The 16,306-nt window shown below is 41.4% G+C and overlaps 1 pseudogene; it reads right to left on the reverse strand.

Annotated features, from left to right (window-relative positions):
* LOC119377493 (anion exchange protein 2-like) overlaps positions 1–16,306 on the reverse strand; it is a 49,828-nt pseudogene that overhangs the window by 26,529 nt on the left and 6,993 nt on the right.

The following is a 16,306-nucleotide window of genomic DNA, read 5'->3' on the forward strand; positions in this document are numbered from 1 at the left end:
ATCCTCCAGCAGCTTTTATAGCAGGCAGAATACATGCAAAATTTGGGTGCGAAGCGAATTTGAATATTGAAGTGTGAGTGCGAATCGAATTGAATATTTTTCGAATATTCTCAAATATTTCTAGAATATTTTTCAAATACTTCGAAGCGAAATTTCAGGAAAAGAAGTTGGAGAGGATTCCTAAGCATATTCTTATGAGATAGCAACATGAAAGTGTTTCTTTACGCTAGGTTGATGACGTGCTGGCAGGGGGTGTTTCATAGTTGTCTTATCAAGAATGAGGCAATGTTGAGGCCGAATTGTATTTATGTACATGATTTGGTGCAACCAAAGTGTTGCCGACAACATTTTACACGTGACAGGCAAAGATGCCATTTCCTCAGCCTCTCCTCCTCTTTCAACTTCTGTGGAAGCCTAACTGATGTGGCAGACAAGGGTGCGCTCCCTTCAAGTCCGGAGTTCCAGACCTGCCTCGTAGACGTCGATATCTAAGAACATCGGAAATTTTGGATGTTAAAAGCTTCGGCTTCCGATTTTTCACACTTCCTGCCCAAATTTCAGGTCCAAAACAGCATTAATTGAGCCCCCACCTCTGCCACATCTTTCATCTCCACGTTGGAACCAGCATTTTTTTGAGTTAGTACATTTGCGACCGTAACGGAGCTTGAAAGGCAGTTTTGCCGCAATACAGGAGTGTGATGAGGTGAAGCATATTGAAAATCTAGGGATCACTTTCAATCGTACGTTGACTGTGTCTTGGCTAAGTTCAACCGTAACAGAACTTGAAAGGCAGCTTTGCCGCAGTACAAGAGTGTAATGAGGTGAAGCATATTGAAAATCTGAAGGGGTCATTTTCAACTGAATGTTGACTGTATTTGTCTTTGGGCTCGAATTGTTCGAATAGTAAAATTCCAGTGCAAATCGAATTGAATGGCAAACACTATTCGAAAAATATTCGAAATTTCGAATATTCGCGCATCCCTACTTCAAATAGCTCATCCTGTCAAACTTGTGGACATGCCTGAGGGCCTTGACAAAGGCATAGTCTCCTTTTCAATTATGTTGGCTTCAGCCTGAGGTTCAGATATAAATTCAATTATGTTCTGGGGTTTTATAAGCCAAAACCAAGATACGATTATGAGGGACACTTAATGAGAGACTATGGATCCATTTTGATCTCATAGGAATCTTTAACATGCACCCTAAATCTAAGTAACAGGCAAAAAATTTTTCTCAATTTTACTTAATGGGGTACTGACATTTTTTATTCTTTTTTTTATGTTAAGATTCGAGACCTCAAAACTATTGAAACAATACTGTGAAACCTTAAAGCATCCTAAATATTTTCGTAGAATAGCTATCCTACAACAGTTTTAGTTTCATTTCTCAGATTTATGCTGTGTAATGACATCACACCAGTGACATTTGCTCTAACTTGCTCACTTGCCTCTTATGATGTTACTCATTTTGAGTGTAAATTTAGGAGTGTAGATCATGATCGAGCAAGCCAAAGTGAGCATCAAAATGTCTCACTGTGTCGCTCACATGTGACCACCATGATGCCATGACAGTATATAACCTTCAAGAAACAAAGAATGAATTGGTGGTGACACAGCTATCATGTTACTTTGAGCCCCTGTGGTCTGGCTGTATTTTTTTTCCATAATTTTGTGGTCCTCGACCTTCATTTAATACAGAAAATGAATAGTAGAAAATATGTCAGTACCCCTTTAACTATGCTTTTCTGCCACAGTGGTGCCAATCATGACAGAGAAACCAATTATAGAAAGTGATGAAAAACTATAGAAGAATCGACATTTGGGCTAGTTGGTACTGGTTGAACAACTTGATGGGGTAGCTCAAGACTGTCCTGCGTTTGTGCCTGCCTTGTGTGTTTGTTTTTTGTGCTACCCCATCAAGATGCTCAACATTCTGATGCGTGTTCAAAAGCTCCACCTTAGTAGTATTTCCTGCAAGGACACAGAGGGCTCCGCATTCTGTAGAAGGCAGGCATTTTACAAACCTCTTTGGCATAACATTCGGTAATTCTTGAGCGATGTGGCGAGTGCAGACACTTGCACCAGCACTTCTGGTGCAGGCTCAGCGCAGTTGGAAAATATTAGGCTTCAGCAACTCTATTTAGCATGAGTGATCTTCTTATGCAGTTAAACATGAACTGCAGAGCAGTTATACCACTGCACTTATACAGGGTGCCCCAGCTATCTTTAGCCAAAGTTTAAAAATATGCTGACACAAGCAATGACGGCGTGACCAAATGCATGTTCCCGACTGTTGCCTGGAGCACGTCAGACGAAGCTAGGCAAAATATTTCAGCGAGAAAGTTGTACATCGGTTTGGAAAACGTCCAATTAGGCAGTTCCTAACTTTCTATCCATTAAAGGGGCCCTGCAACACTTTTTCAGCATGGTCAGAAAACACTGCCGAACGGTAGTCGAGGCTCTCAAGAACACGCGAGCCGAACACTATAGCATAGCACGCAGCCTGGGATTTACAATAAATTCTCAAAGTCAGCTAAAAAGCGCTTCCTCTTCTCTCAACAAAAAAAGATGCTTATGGCGTCACTGCCATTGGCCACGCCATTTGGCTGATTTGAACATGGCGCACTCGGTAGTTACTGCGGCTGCCGCAGGAGGCCGTCACTTGCCCGCACGCATGCAATCGCACTGAAAGTACACCGCTAGTTTGAAGAAAAAAAAAAAGAAAAAGTGCTCAAGGTCACGAGGCGCACGTGAAGTACCTTCTTCCCTCATGCCACCCTTCCCTGCTTAGCTTCCAGCACTTTCGTGGGGACGAGAGAAGAGAAGCAATTGCAGCGTGCAACAATCTTTGAAACTCCGCTCGTACTGGACGGATTCTAAAAATTTTTGCAGTCGTTAATTCGTGAGGAAATAGCTCCTTAATGAAGCCATTCCATGGCTACTTGGAAAAGTGTTGCAGGACCCCTTTAAAGGGACACTAAAGAGAAACAATGAGGTTTAGATTGATAAAGTGTGCTCGGAGAACTCTTGTGTAGTTTATTTCACCACCATAGGTTTATTATTAGAGGAGAAAACCAAGTTCAAAGTTTCATTTTTAAATTCCGCGCCGAACTTTGTAATTCGTGACGTAAAAGGTTTCAAAGAGCATTTAACGTATTTTGGTGCCACTGGCTCGACGAAATTTCCACAAACTCGTTATGTCAAGTCTCTGGCCCCCTCAGAGGACAATGTACTTCGACTTAACCGATTAGGAACTACGTAGGCCCAAGCAGGCGCCGTCAAAAATATGTGACGTCACAGCAAATGGTGCGGGAATTCCAAGGTGGCGTCGCCACCTGTATTTCCTTTTTGCGCGTTTTCTCGCTTATTAAGCGTCTTCTTGCAGCAAGCGTGGTGTTTTTGGTATCGTGGAAGACTACTTTACTAATGCGAGAAAAATCGTTTTGCTCTTTAGTGTCCCTTTAAGTATTAGAGTTTTTCTATGTGCTATAGATGCCCGCGAAATACAAAAAAATACCACGTGACATGCCCACTTGCGTGCCGTGATTCTAGTGGCCCCTAACATTTCGCGTACAAATGATATGCTTTCCTCGCACAGGCTCATGACAGCGATAAGCAGACACAGCGATTATCGCTTGTGTAGCCGTTAGCAAAACGTGTTCGTTGCACAGCCACCACCATCGTCGCTGTCTTGTCGAGGCAGCACAAGTGGGCAAATGCTATGGTCGTTTGCATGCGGAACATTAGGGAGGACTAGAATCATTGCGCGCACTGGTGCACGAGCGGGCATGTCACGTGGTTTTTTTCTGTATTTTGCGGGCATCTGCAGTAAGTAGAAAAACACTCATACTTAATAGATAGAAAGTTAGAAACTTTCTAATCAGATGTTTGCAAACCGATCTATAACTTTCTCACTGGAATTTTTGGCCCAGCTTCACCGCTTCAAAAGTTAGTTAATTAAATTACCTAATTAAACAATTAATCAGAACACAAAAATAGTCTCATTCCAGGCAATAGTCAGCAACATGCATTTGGTCGTGACGTGATTGAGTGCGTTGGTATATTTTTGAACTCTGGCTAAAAATAGCTGGGGCACCCTGTATATGGGCACCGGAATTTTAATCTGGTATGGTAACAGTAGCAGAGGGCTACCAACAAGAGAAAAGTTTTCTCTAAGTAAGTTTGTGATAAGCCCTATCATGTAAACTTCTGTTTGGACAACAGCAAAAAAAAAAGGACCCGTTTGTTTGCTAATGCTTATTTGGGAAATAGTAAGCAATCTTTTCCATCAACATCTCACCTAGCAAGCCACCAAAAGTAACGGCTCCTGACAGAGCAGCAAAGTAAATGAAGATGGCTGTAGCTAAGCACTGGCCATTAAAGGCATCCTTGAAGTCACTGAGGTACCAAGGGTAGCGATTCTTGATGTCACTGCACAGGCCACCAAACAATCTGCCACTGCGCTTCAGTGGTTCATATTGCAGAGCCTTGTCTTCCACAGCTGAAAGTGAGACAGCAAAAGGAAATGTGTTAGCGCTTGCTTATCATTTCCTTCAGATTTTTTTTATTATCTAGAATTTTAAAACTTAGCTGAATTAAAGCCAAAAGAACTGCTTGCCCTACTCCAAGTAATTATAAGCCAAGAGCCAGGCTTGATCTCAAGAAAATAATTTGTAATAAAAACATTTCACAAGGTTTACGTAAATAGGTATTCTTTGCTCACTGCTTGCAACTGATGCGTACGAAGCACAGACTGCAGAAGACTTCCAGCTTAGTGAGCCCCAGCAGACAGCAAAAAGCAGTGCCACAGAATATGGAGTGGCACACCTAGTTCCAACATGTCCTTAGAACAGTGCTAGTTTCTCTTGCTTCTGCAGGAGGAAGTCACAGGAGCAGGCAAACCCCCAACAGCATTAGCACACAGGCACTCTCACACAGGTGCTTGTTGCCTTGAACCAATTCCAAAACAGACTAACGGGGAGCCGGCTTCTTTGCCTGCATCTTGCGCTTGCGGATATCCTCATACTTCTTCTTGAGGTCATCAACGGCAGCAGAGATTTCCTGTCCCAGTCACCGGGCGGAAGAACGACACTATCATCCAGGAACTCGTTGATAGCTCTCAGCAGGTCACGCCTATCTTCTGCCTTGTACGCTGCAGTGTGAAAAGCCTGCAAAGCACAATAACAAACATAACCAGAAATCAATACAGAAGCAGAATGAAAAGTGCAGAACTTGTATCAGTTGTTCCAGAAACTGCACAAGGTTATATTTCCGAGCAGCACTACTAAAATAAACCTTTCTTTGCCTACCCCTCTGGGTTTCGTTTTTGCCAGTTGCTGCAAGAGAACTTCATTTGCTTGGTCACATGACTAAAGCTTTCTAGAACTGACCATGTGCCTCTAATTGCAACATATGTATACCTGATCCTTCCTTACAAATGAAAGTGCTAAGCAGCCTCTCTTGGAAGGATGCAACACTGCTCTACCACCCATGGTTGGTGTGGCAATATAAATGCTTGTTATTTTCTTTTGGGATGGCCGATACACCACCATGCAATGCTTGTGGGCCTAAAGAAAATGTCAAACACCTGTTGTGCACTTTCAATAAGAAATCCATCCAGTGAAATTATAGCCAGTGAAATTATAGCAAATATCCAGTGAAATTATAGCAGTTTTTACAGACTGCTATAATTTGACAATACTCTGCGATGTCTTCCGAGACAAAAATTCTGGGCCATTGCCATTTGTCGATGGTGCAGAAAGACAGTTGTGCATTTATACAGGTTTTGAGGCATACTACAGGCCTCAGTGACAGATTGTAGTCCTGCTGCATGTACTACTGTGTGCACACAGTGCTCACTTTTCCCCTCTTTCCATTGGCTATTGCCACTTTCTCGTAGCCTAATGTGGAGTAGCAGACTGAATGCTTGTGTGGTTGACCTCCCTACTGTTCCTCTCATTCCTTTCAATCCCAAAGACTTTGTAATAATATTCTGGCCTGATCCCTTAGAATCGCCAGTGCACAACATCTGCCTTGCAAAGGTTTGACATGGTTTGCAACACGAGCTGATCCTGCAGGCCACGCAATATCAACTCTTGATAATGCTATTGCATTACAGTTGCTTGGGCGTAGTCTAACTGTGGACCTAAGTCTAGCTTCTTTGCCTTTTCCTCCAGGCTGGGTATCAATGTCTCACCAAGCAGACATAGTGGGGGTTCTACCATGGAGCTGTGACACGAGAGAAAAGCCACAAATATGTGCACAGGACGATGGACATCCACAAAAGGCATCTTGCCAGATAGGTTAACTAAGGAACTAATTTGCCAAACTGAAAGACATTTGCAAAGTTTTGCAAGAGGAGCTGATCACCCATTTCTATATCATCGAGACTTTTCAGGATGATTCAAGCATGCATTTAGCATGATGGAACAAACATGAAATCTTTTCTATTGGGTGATATGTAAGCAGGTACAAAGAAAGAAGTATGCAGAAACTTACTGTGTTTGACATCAGGGTGGAGATGGAACGACCAACCTCATGGTAGTCCAGGTCATCAGTATTTGACGGACCCAGCAAATGAAGAAAAATCTCACAGGAATAGGAACCTGCAGAAAAATTCACGTGGAAAATTAGTGGGGATAGCTCGGTACAAAAATAAAATTATCTAAAAAACACACACAAAGGAAAGTACTACTGAACTACTACTACTACTACTACTACTACTACTACTACTACTACTACTACTACTAATATAATAATAATAATAATATATAATAATAATAATAATAACAGTCAATCAATCAATCAATCAATCATTATTTGTTTATTTAATGTGCCCAGGAACAACCGTGAGGTCTTTGGCAGGCGCACGCAGAAATAAAAACAATAAAAACAAACACTACAATACAGACAGTCTTCAGAAATAACAAGAGCAAAAACACGTAGACAAAGAGAAATGAACACAAAAGGGGAGGAGTAAAATAAGACAACAAAGAAATATTGAAGGGGAATGAAAATTAGATTGGATATATACAACTATGCGGAAAGACGGAGAAGGGAAGGCTTTGTACATTGTGCCATGCTATGTTCAGACACTGCAAAGCTCGGATAAAAACATGACTGCACATATGAAAAAACGTCAAGATCAAGAAAATTATTAGAGGGACTTGTATTCTGTGAATGGTAGAGTGTTGGAAGAAGCAGGTGGGTACATGAAACTGTCTATTCTCTCTGGTTAACTTACGCGGAATTAAAAAATTAACACATTGAGAAGTACAGGGCAGGATATGATACCGTGAACTAGCTTGCAAAGAATAACAGATCAGAACGATTTCTTTGGCAGTGAAGTGATGGCAGTGAAATAAACCAGCAGTATTGAACGAAATCCAGAGTGATTTCTAGCAAAGCGATGGTTACATATGCTGAGGAATTTTTTCTGGACTAGTTCAATGGTGTTACCACTGGATTGAGCAATGCATTCCTATCACGGATGCATACTCTAGTTGTGGAGACATATTGCGGTGTACAATTTCTGGAGGGCTATAGGAGAACTGAATTCTCGAGATATTCTGCAAACACATCCGAGAGAATGAAGGCCCCGCATAGCAGCACGCTTAACGTGAGCAGAAAATTTTAACGTACTATCAACAACACCAAGGTCACCGATCTCATAAACCTTGGATAACGACACAGAATTGACAGAGTATTGAAATGACACGCTAGATGTTTTGCGAGTGATACACATGAATTTTGTCTTTGAGGTATTCAGAGAAAGATTATTGCCGTTGCACCATTTGGAAAGACACAAACTGACTGCAGCAAGCGACAGTCATTAACTGAATGAATTTCCTTAAATATCTTGATGTCATCGGTATACAAGAGGAAAGAAGGATTACGAATGGCAAAAGAAACATTAACGTAAATTAAAATAGGAGTGGGTTTAATACCACCCTTGAGGGACCCCACCAGTCATTTCATATAAAGAACCGTTTGGCCATTACGGCAACATAACAAGATCTATTGAGCAGATAGCTGTGCAGGAGATTCACAACCGACAAGTCAACATCAAAGTGCGCAAGTTTAACCATAATCAGTGTGTGGCTGACTTGCTCAGGTCAGAGTAGATTACATCAACCTGTCCTCTCTGAGAAATAGGTGTAGATCTGCGTCATGAAACTAGCAAGATTTGTGGTAGTTGAGCGCGCCAACAAGAAAACCATGTTGATTAGGAATCAATGAGTTTTTCACACTAAAAGACAATATGTTGTGAAGAGCCAGCTCGAAGATCTTTGATGTGTGTGGCACAAAGTAGAGAAATTATTAGAAACATCTGTTTTAGAGCCCGACCTAAATACTGGGAAAACTAAGCATTTTCCACATGCTAGAAAGTGGAAGTGTCCAGGCAGTTATTAAATATCGTAGTCAGTACTGGGACAAATATACCAATAAGCTTTTAGTATGGCGGAGGGGATGCCATCTGGGCCACATGATAAGGATGGTTTAAGCACTTATCATTGCAGATAAGATTTTCATCCAGTGACAAAGCACTGGATGATAACTGCCTTGGACATTGTCCGATCAGTGCTAGAGTCTGAGGCCTTATACATATGAGAAATGCTGGCAAAATAGTCAGCGACGGCTTGCACTTCTACCCCATTAGTCCAGTAGCCTGAAGGACTCTCTGCGTTGCTAGACCGTTCATACTGAAGTCTAGGGTTTGACGAAAACTCGTCTGGCGAGGAAAATCATGGTTGAGAAAACGTACACTCGCCAACTAAAATAAAACAACAAAGGAATTGACGTTTCGGCGCCAGTACGGGTGCCTTGTTCACAAAGAACAAATGCATGGTGGTCTTTATTATATATGCGTCGAAAGGCACACGCGCTTGCGTATACCTCGGAGTGGATCCCGTGTCCGATTATCGTGTTAGTAGTAGATTGTATGCAAAAAGATTCGATGAGCAGGCGGATGATAACTTTTTCTCTTTTCAATGATGGAAGCCGATTGCCAATCAAGGTCCAGTTTTTTCACTATGCTCTGCCAGGGCGTTCGAATTGGTGCCTTTTGGCTACATCATTACGGTGCTGCTGCAGTCTTCTTTTAAAGTTTCCAGTCTCGCCTATGTAGCACGCCTGGCAGTCTTGGCACGGAATTTCGTAGACAACGCCAGGGTATCTTTCCTTTTCAAGGCGGTCTTTGACTCAAACGAGTTGTTGTTTCAGCTTGCTTGAGGGGATGTGGCAGACTTGCACTTCGTAATCTTGGAATATTCTTGAAGGGGACTCACTCCCACCTCGTGCATAGGGGAGTGAAGCCCGCTTCTTCGTTGTCGCTGCCCTGGCAGAGGGGTCAGCTGCGCGCCTTTCTTCAGTTTTATAAAACGACTGGGGTAGCCATTGCCGATCAAGTCCTACGTCACTCTCTTCAACTCAGCTCTGCGTGCATCGGAAGTAGAACACAATCGGTATGCGCGGTTTAAACAGTGTCGATTTTAGTTGGCGAGTGTACGTTTTCTTCAACCACCGTTTACGTACTACTTCCAAAACTCAGCCGGCATCTGTCAGAGGTGCTTTTTCTAAGAATTCAATATGCGAACTATGGTCCCGTTTATATAGGCGTTTAGAGAGAGTTCGAAAAAGGCTGAACTCTTCCTTCCACTCGCTGGATGGAGAGAAATTAAGGTTTCCTGTGTACACAATAATAATAATAATAACGATAATAATAATAATAATAATAATAATAATAATAATAATAATAATAATATAATAATAATAATAATAATAATATTTATGGAGAATAAAAATCATGACAATAATACGGTGGATTATGCATCTGCATTCTCAGCCAATTTGCTTAGCAATGGATGCATTAAATTATATGGATCATAAAAAGCAATGCAAACAAAAAGCATAACTGTATTGCAAAATACACTCACTCACACTCACTCAGACTCGGATCGAGCTGTGAGTCTGAGTGAGCCGGGTGAATAATATTTTGGTGAGTGTGAGCCCGAGTGAGTCCCGTTGAGAAAATTTGCATGAGTCTGAGTCCGAGCGAGTCCGGTTGAGGAAAATATTGGTGAGTGCGAGTCCGAGTGAGCCCTAAACACAAAATATTAGAGCTGTGAATAGCAAAATTTTGAGTCCGAAGCTAATTCGAATATTGAAGTGTGAGTGCGAATCGAGTAAAATATTTTTCGAATATTTCTCGAATATTTTCTAATACTTCGAAGCGAAATTGCAGAAAGAAAAAGTTGGAGAGGATTCCTAAGCATATTCTTATGAGATAGTAACCTGAAAGTGTTTCTTTTCGCTAGGTTGATGAAGAACTGGGCGGGGTGGTGTTTCATAGTTGTCTTATCAAGAATGAGGCAATGTAGAGGCCGAATTCAATTTATGTACATGATTTGGTGCAATCAAAGTGTTGCCGACAACGTGATAGGCAAAGATGCCATTTCCTCAGCCTCTCCTCCTCTTTCAACTTCTGTGGAAGCCTAACTGATGTGGCGGACAAGGGTGTGCTCCCTTCAAGTCCGGAGTTCAAAATCTGCCTCGTAGACATCGATATATAAGAACATCTGAAATTTGGATGCTAAAAAGCTTCGGCTTCCAATTTTTCGGACTTCCTGCCCAAATTTCAGGTCCAAAACAGCATTAATTGAGCCCCCACCTCCGCCACATCTTTCATCTCCCTGTTGGAGCCAGCGTTTTCTTGAGTTAGTGCATTTGCGACTGTAGCAGAGCTTGAAAAGCAGCTTTGCCGCAATACCGGGGTGTGATGAGGTGAAGCATATTGAAAATCTAGGGGCCACTTCCACTCGGACGTTGACTGTGTCTTGGCAAAGTTCGACCGTAACGGAGCTTAGGTGAAACATATTGAAAATCTAGGGACCACTTTCAATCGGACGTTGACTGTGCCTTGACAGTGTTCGACTGTAACGGTGCTTGAAAGGCAGCTTTGCCGCAGTACGAGAGTAATGAGGCGAAGCATATTGAAAATCTGAAGGGGTCACTTTCAATCGGACGCTGACTATTTGTTTTGGGAAGTTCGAATAGTAAAATTCCAGTGTGAATCGAATCGAATAGCAAGCACTATTCAAAAAATATTCGAAATTTCGAATATTCGCACACCCCTACAAAATATATTTCATGAGCGAGTCTGAGTGAGCTCCACCTTTAGTTGCCGACCTACGATCCTATCCACTCAGCTATCTGCATTACTATCAGCCTTATATCGGCTTACATTTATACTCGGATTTATTCCCACACACTTCAATGCACTAGCGTTCATGCACCACCTCAATGTTTATTGATCAGAGGCGTGAGTAAGGGGGGGGGGGAGGTGCTATGACCTCCCAACTCTTTTACGTTACTTTCTTAATAGAAATATGTCGTGTGAGTCACATATTCATAAAAACGTCCTTACTAGATTGAAACCCCTGAAATCTAGTATTTGAAGGTACAAGGCCCAAAGGCGTATCGTAGAGCACCCATTATTTGAGATATTGGCATTCAAGAGCATTTACACCATGATCAGAATAACTCACTTAATGCCAGCGGACTCAGAGTCGACTCACTCAGGCTAAGGTCAAGCTGTGAGTCTGAGTGAGTCTGGCTGAGCAACATGTTGGTGAGATTGAGTCCGAGTGAGTCCGATTGAGAAAAAGTTTAGCGAGTCTGAGTCCGAGTGAGTTCGGTTGAGGAAAATTTCGGTGAATCTGAGTCTGAGTGAGCTCACAGCAAAATATATTTCTTGAGTGAGCCTGAGTGAGTTCCAAAATTTTGCCCACCTATGACTGTGTGTAGTTCAAGCTGAATGAAACAATGTGGTAGTGTGAACAGGTGACTAAACATAAGCAATCACCTACCTCCATTAAATTAGGCATCACTTGACCCTGCGCCAACCTGACAAAGGCAATGGTGGGCTGCTCCAAGAAATCCAAGCCTCCCACCAGCACGGCGGTCGCTTCCGCATCTCGGGTATTCTTCGGAGGATATTGGCATCAGGCTTGCGCAAATCCGTGGAACACCCAGGAAGAAACGGCTCAGTCTCGTCGCGTGTCTGCAATACAGTGCATGAGGCATCAAATAAAAGTTCCATCTTTATTAACCACCTTAAATTTTTAATGGAAAACTATGTACCCCTTTGTCAACAGAGTGCGTGTGTCTGCAGTAAGCAAAGGCATGCTCGGTTGCCAGCGTTTCCATTCACATGGTCCTGTGATGAAGATGTAAAGTTGCTAACAAGTGACGCTGACCGCAGTGACCTGGAAAAAGGGCAACCAAAGCATTCAACCTTTTACAAGAAGATCTTGTGGATGCAGGTGCACCTTTTAATATTCATTGTTGAGCCACTGATGAGACCAAGCAATTTGCCTTGTAGAAAAGCAAGGCAGTATAGTTTGCGCCACAGCTGACAAGGCATTACACACAGCACTGGTTCACCCTCGACACATGTAGAGTGCACTCGCATGCTTCAAGCAATGCTTCTACTAGCATCCACAGTTGGCTTGCTGCGTAAGTAATGCACTTACATGCTCATACTAACTGTGGATTGCACTGCATACATTCAATTCTAAGGGAAAAAAAGTAAACAGCAAGATGCAGTGTGGGAAATAAAATGTTTCTTTAGAGTAACTGCCATTGGGCGTCCTGGTAATAAGTTCATGATGGGAAGAGCGCTACTAGAACAGAGACTTAGCAAGAACACAGGATAGAGGCCCTGCATTCTTGCGAAGTCTCCGTTCTTGTAGTGCTTTTCCCCATCATGAAACTATTTGTTTTTTTTAGGCCTAGAAAACTTAACTGTAAAACTTAACTTTAAACTTAACTTTAAAGAACTTCAGTATAGCTCTTTGATCTGTTTCAAGATAAGGAATAGACAAAATGGCCTAACGTTAGTGGTGAAAGCAGAAAGTTCTCGCCAACCAATCAAACAGAAATAGGTAGAGACATGGATACTGGTGTTAAACAACTTTTGCCAAAGAAAAGCTTTTTCCATCAGTCATATAGGTGAAAAACTTTCTTTCTACATTGTTGGAATTTTTCTTGTTGTTACCCCTGAAAGAAATTCTTAAGATGCTCTTGAACTTTGCGTTGACTAGCATGTCAAAGCCTTACATAAGGCAAGCATTTCTATCATTTATAGAGCACCTTCCCTCCCCTTAAAGGGGCCATGACACGGTCACCCAAGAATTTGCCGTTTTCAGCGAAAAATAGAAGTAGAGGGTCTATTGTATCTATACATATTTAAAAAGTGGCCTGTAAAAGAATGTCTCAGTGCAAAATGAGCCCTAGAAGTCGCCGGCTATAAACCCTGCCCACAGCTGGCGACCTCCATTTTGCCATGGCGTGTGTGATGTCATCTGCTGCACGGAGCAGCGCTGTCGTTTTCTGTAAAAGTTTCAGCAGCTGAAAATCGTTCAATTTCAATGCCAAGCTGAAAGAATATAAATAGCTCAATTGAACGCGCAGATGACCACGGAACAAAGTCGTTCGCTGGAATGCAGACCCGCAAAGCAAGCAGCTCGTCACGTCACGTCTTGCGAGTGCGTCAGTGTTGCCCGACTCTCAGGCCGCTCGCGTGTTTAAAAAATATTCAATTATAAATTAAGTGCTCGACCAAATGCGCTAAAATTTTGCTAGCTTGTTTGTGAACGCACAAGGATTAACCGACATAACACTATTATGATCGAAAATTGGGTGTCATGGCCCCCTTAATTATGTTATTGCTTCTTCAAAGGGCATAAACATTACAAATGCCAAATCAGTATTCCCCTAGAAAGTAAAGTAGTTTAATAGATTAAAACTTATAGACTTTACCACTTGCAAGGGGTTTTGTACAGCCACAGCTGCGTTCCAGTCTCAGCACTCTTTCATGCACTTGCTCTAACCCTTAGAAAAAGTTCCAAAAATTCCGTTTCCAAATTTATTCATTTTTTCGCTTTCTCAAAAGGCATTGTAATAATGTTGATGACATATTCTGAGAATGCATGCTTGGTGTATATTTCAAATAAAATTTTAAGCAAGAAAACTTAATTTTTCCTATTATGGTGTCAATACCATCATACTGCATCAGCGCCACATATGCCATGGCGTCGTGTTCTTTTTACAAATAAATATATTAGCTGCCACAGAATTCATTACAGAGCTTAATGCCTATACAGTTTTGATGTTGTTTGGCTTCCACTGTAACTGATCCTTTTCAACTTCTCACCAATACATTTACTTGTGATGCTCCACCTATAAACATCTCCAATGGAATCTAATACATTGATCCTAAAGTTTAACAAAAGAGGTTGGAGACTATATCAACAAGTAATAAATAATACAACAAGGTGTTGGTGGTTGACCAAAATCTTTGGAAAGTGGATGGCATAATGCAGAGACTGTGGGTTCGAACACCTTTGGGAGGGAATTGTTTTTAATCCAATTTCATTTCTCTTTATCTTGTAACTACTACAATTAAAAACTACAAATAAAGTGCCCCATGCTTTCTTTGGCTTCACTACATGTCTGTTGCCTTCGATAACTGGGTCTAAAAAAACAGGCCCCTCAATCAATTCCCTTTCTTATATTTGTCTAACTAGAACAAAACCCAGAGTTTACAAGTCCTGCAGTGTGCTTATGCTCATGTGCATTGTTGCATACTACCTATCTCAAGGATAATTACTCCAGAAACAGCAAGAAGGACAATGACAAGAGAGGCTACAAACACAACTCTGTGCTTGTAGCCTCTCTTGTCCTTGGCCTTCTCGCTGTTTCTGGATTAACTATGGATAACCCCAAGCCCAAGCCACCTTTGTAAAATTCCCATCTCAAGGAAACAGGAAGAAAGAAAAGAGTAAAGAACAAACTACCATAGTACATACTTGAGTGCTGTGAATGTACCAGAGGAGTTACGACGCAGAAAAGTGTTGAGGCTTTTTCCGCACCGTGCCGGTGACGCAACAAGAGCACACGTAAAACAGCACCATGGCTCTCGGGTGGTATCTGCTCTGTCAGCACCATGTTGTCAACCACCTAAGTGTTAGAAATGAGAACGCAGAACGTAGCGAACATTGTTTGCAACAGCTTTATACAATTTTTGTGAATAAAATTTTCACTATCGTTATTTCAGAAACATAACTACATATCATAGGAACTGTGCATCAATCTTTCAAGGCTGCAACAACTGCAGCTAGCATGCTTTATGAACACAGGTGTCAATACCTTAAATACTTATCTTCATTAGTTGGTCAGTGTTGGAGGCTGGTAGCGAGAAGCATAACAATATTAATTTGATGAGAACTAACAGACAATAATGCGAAGGAAAGTATAGGGATGTTATGTGTAATAATTGGGATATAAATGTGAAGAAAGTAAAGTGGACGAAAAGATAACTTGCCGCCAGCAGGGACCCTGCCGTCCCTGCCGGCGGCAAGTTATCTTTTTGTCCACTTTACTTTCTTCACATTTATATCCCAATTATTACACATAACATCCCCTATACTTTCCTTGGCATTATTGTCTGTAGTTCTCATTAATATTGTGTCTAACAAAAAAAAACGAGCCCTTAAAAGTAATCTTTCCTTAATTAATTTTAGAAGCACAGTTTCTCACATACTAGCATTCCACTATAACTGCCTACACTGGGTTTTTGCATAGACTGCCTGAAGTTTCTGAAAACGAAGCATTCAAGATAAAAATGAAAGTTTTCAGAAACCGAATTATTGCCATCCGGACATCACGAAACAAGATATGTAATCTAACCTACTCACTAATTATATACCTAGGTATACCAATTGATCTACACTCAAACCTCGATATAACGAACACGGATATAACGAATTATCGGTTATAACGAAGTAAATGAAGAATAGTCTTGTCATAAATACAGTGTTACAAATAAATGGTTATAACGAATTTCGGATAAACAAAGTTATTTTCGTGACAGATGGACTTTGTTATAACGAGGTTTGAGTGTATCCAACTAGAGGAACTACACAGCATCTGACAATGGAAAATCCATAGCCAGTGATGAGGTGATCTAACATTAGTTTTCATTTGAGGTGCACAAGAATGTATGTGTAGAAGAAATATCAGCTGGCAAAAACAGGAATGGATGCCTACCATGGTGAAATAACATTTTTTTCCTTAGGCACTGACACTTCACATGGGAGCCTTGTTCATCTTGGTTGGGTCTATTTGCAATTTTGCCAATGGTTATTTCTGAACAAAAAAGATTTTGTCAAACCTCGACTTCAAATATCACCTCTTGATGTTTCATGATGTCTCCCAGTCTATGTCATGCAAGTCAAAAACAATAT

This window comes from Rhipicephalus sanguineus, unplaced genomic scaffold, assembly GCF_013339695.2.
Source record: "Rhipicephalus sanguineus isolate Rsan-2018 unplaced genomic scaffold, BIME_Rsan_1.4 Seq480, whole genome shotgun sequence".
Lineage (NCBI taxonomy): Eukaryota > Metazoa > Arthropoda > Arachnida > Ixodida > Ixodidae > Rhipicephalus > Rhipicephalus sanguineus.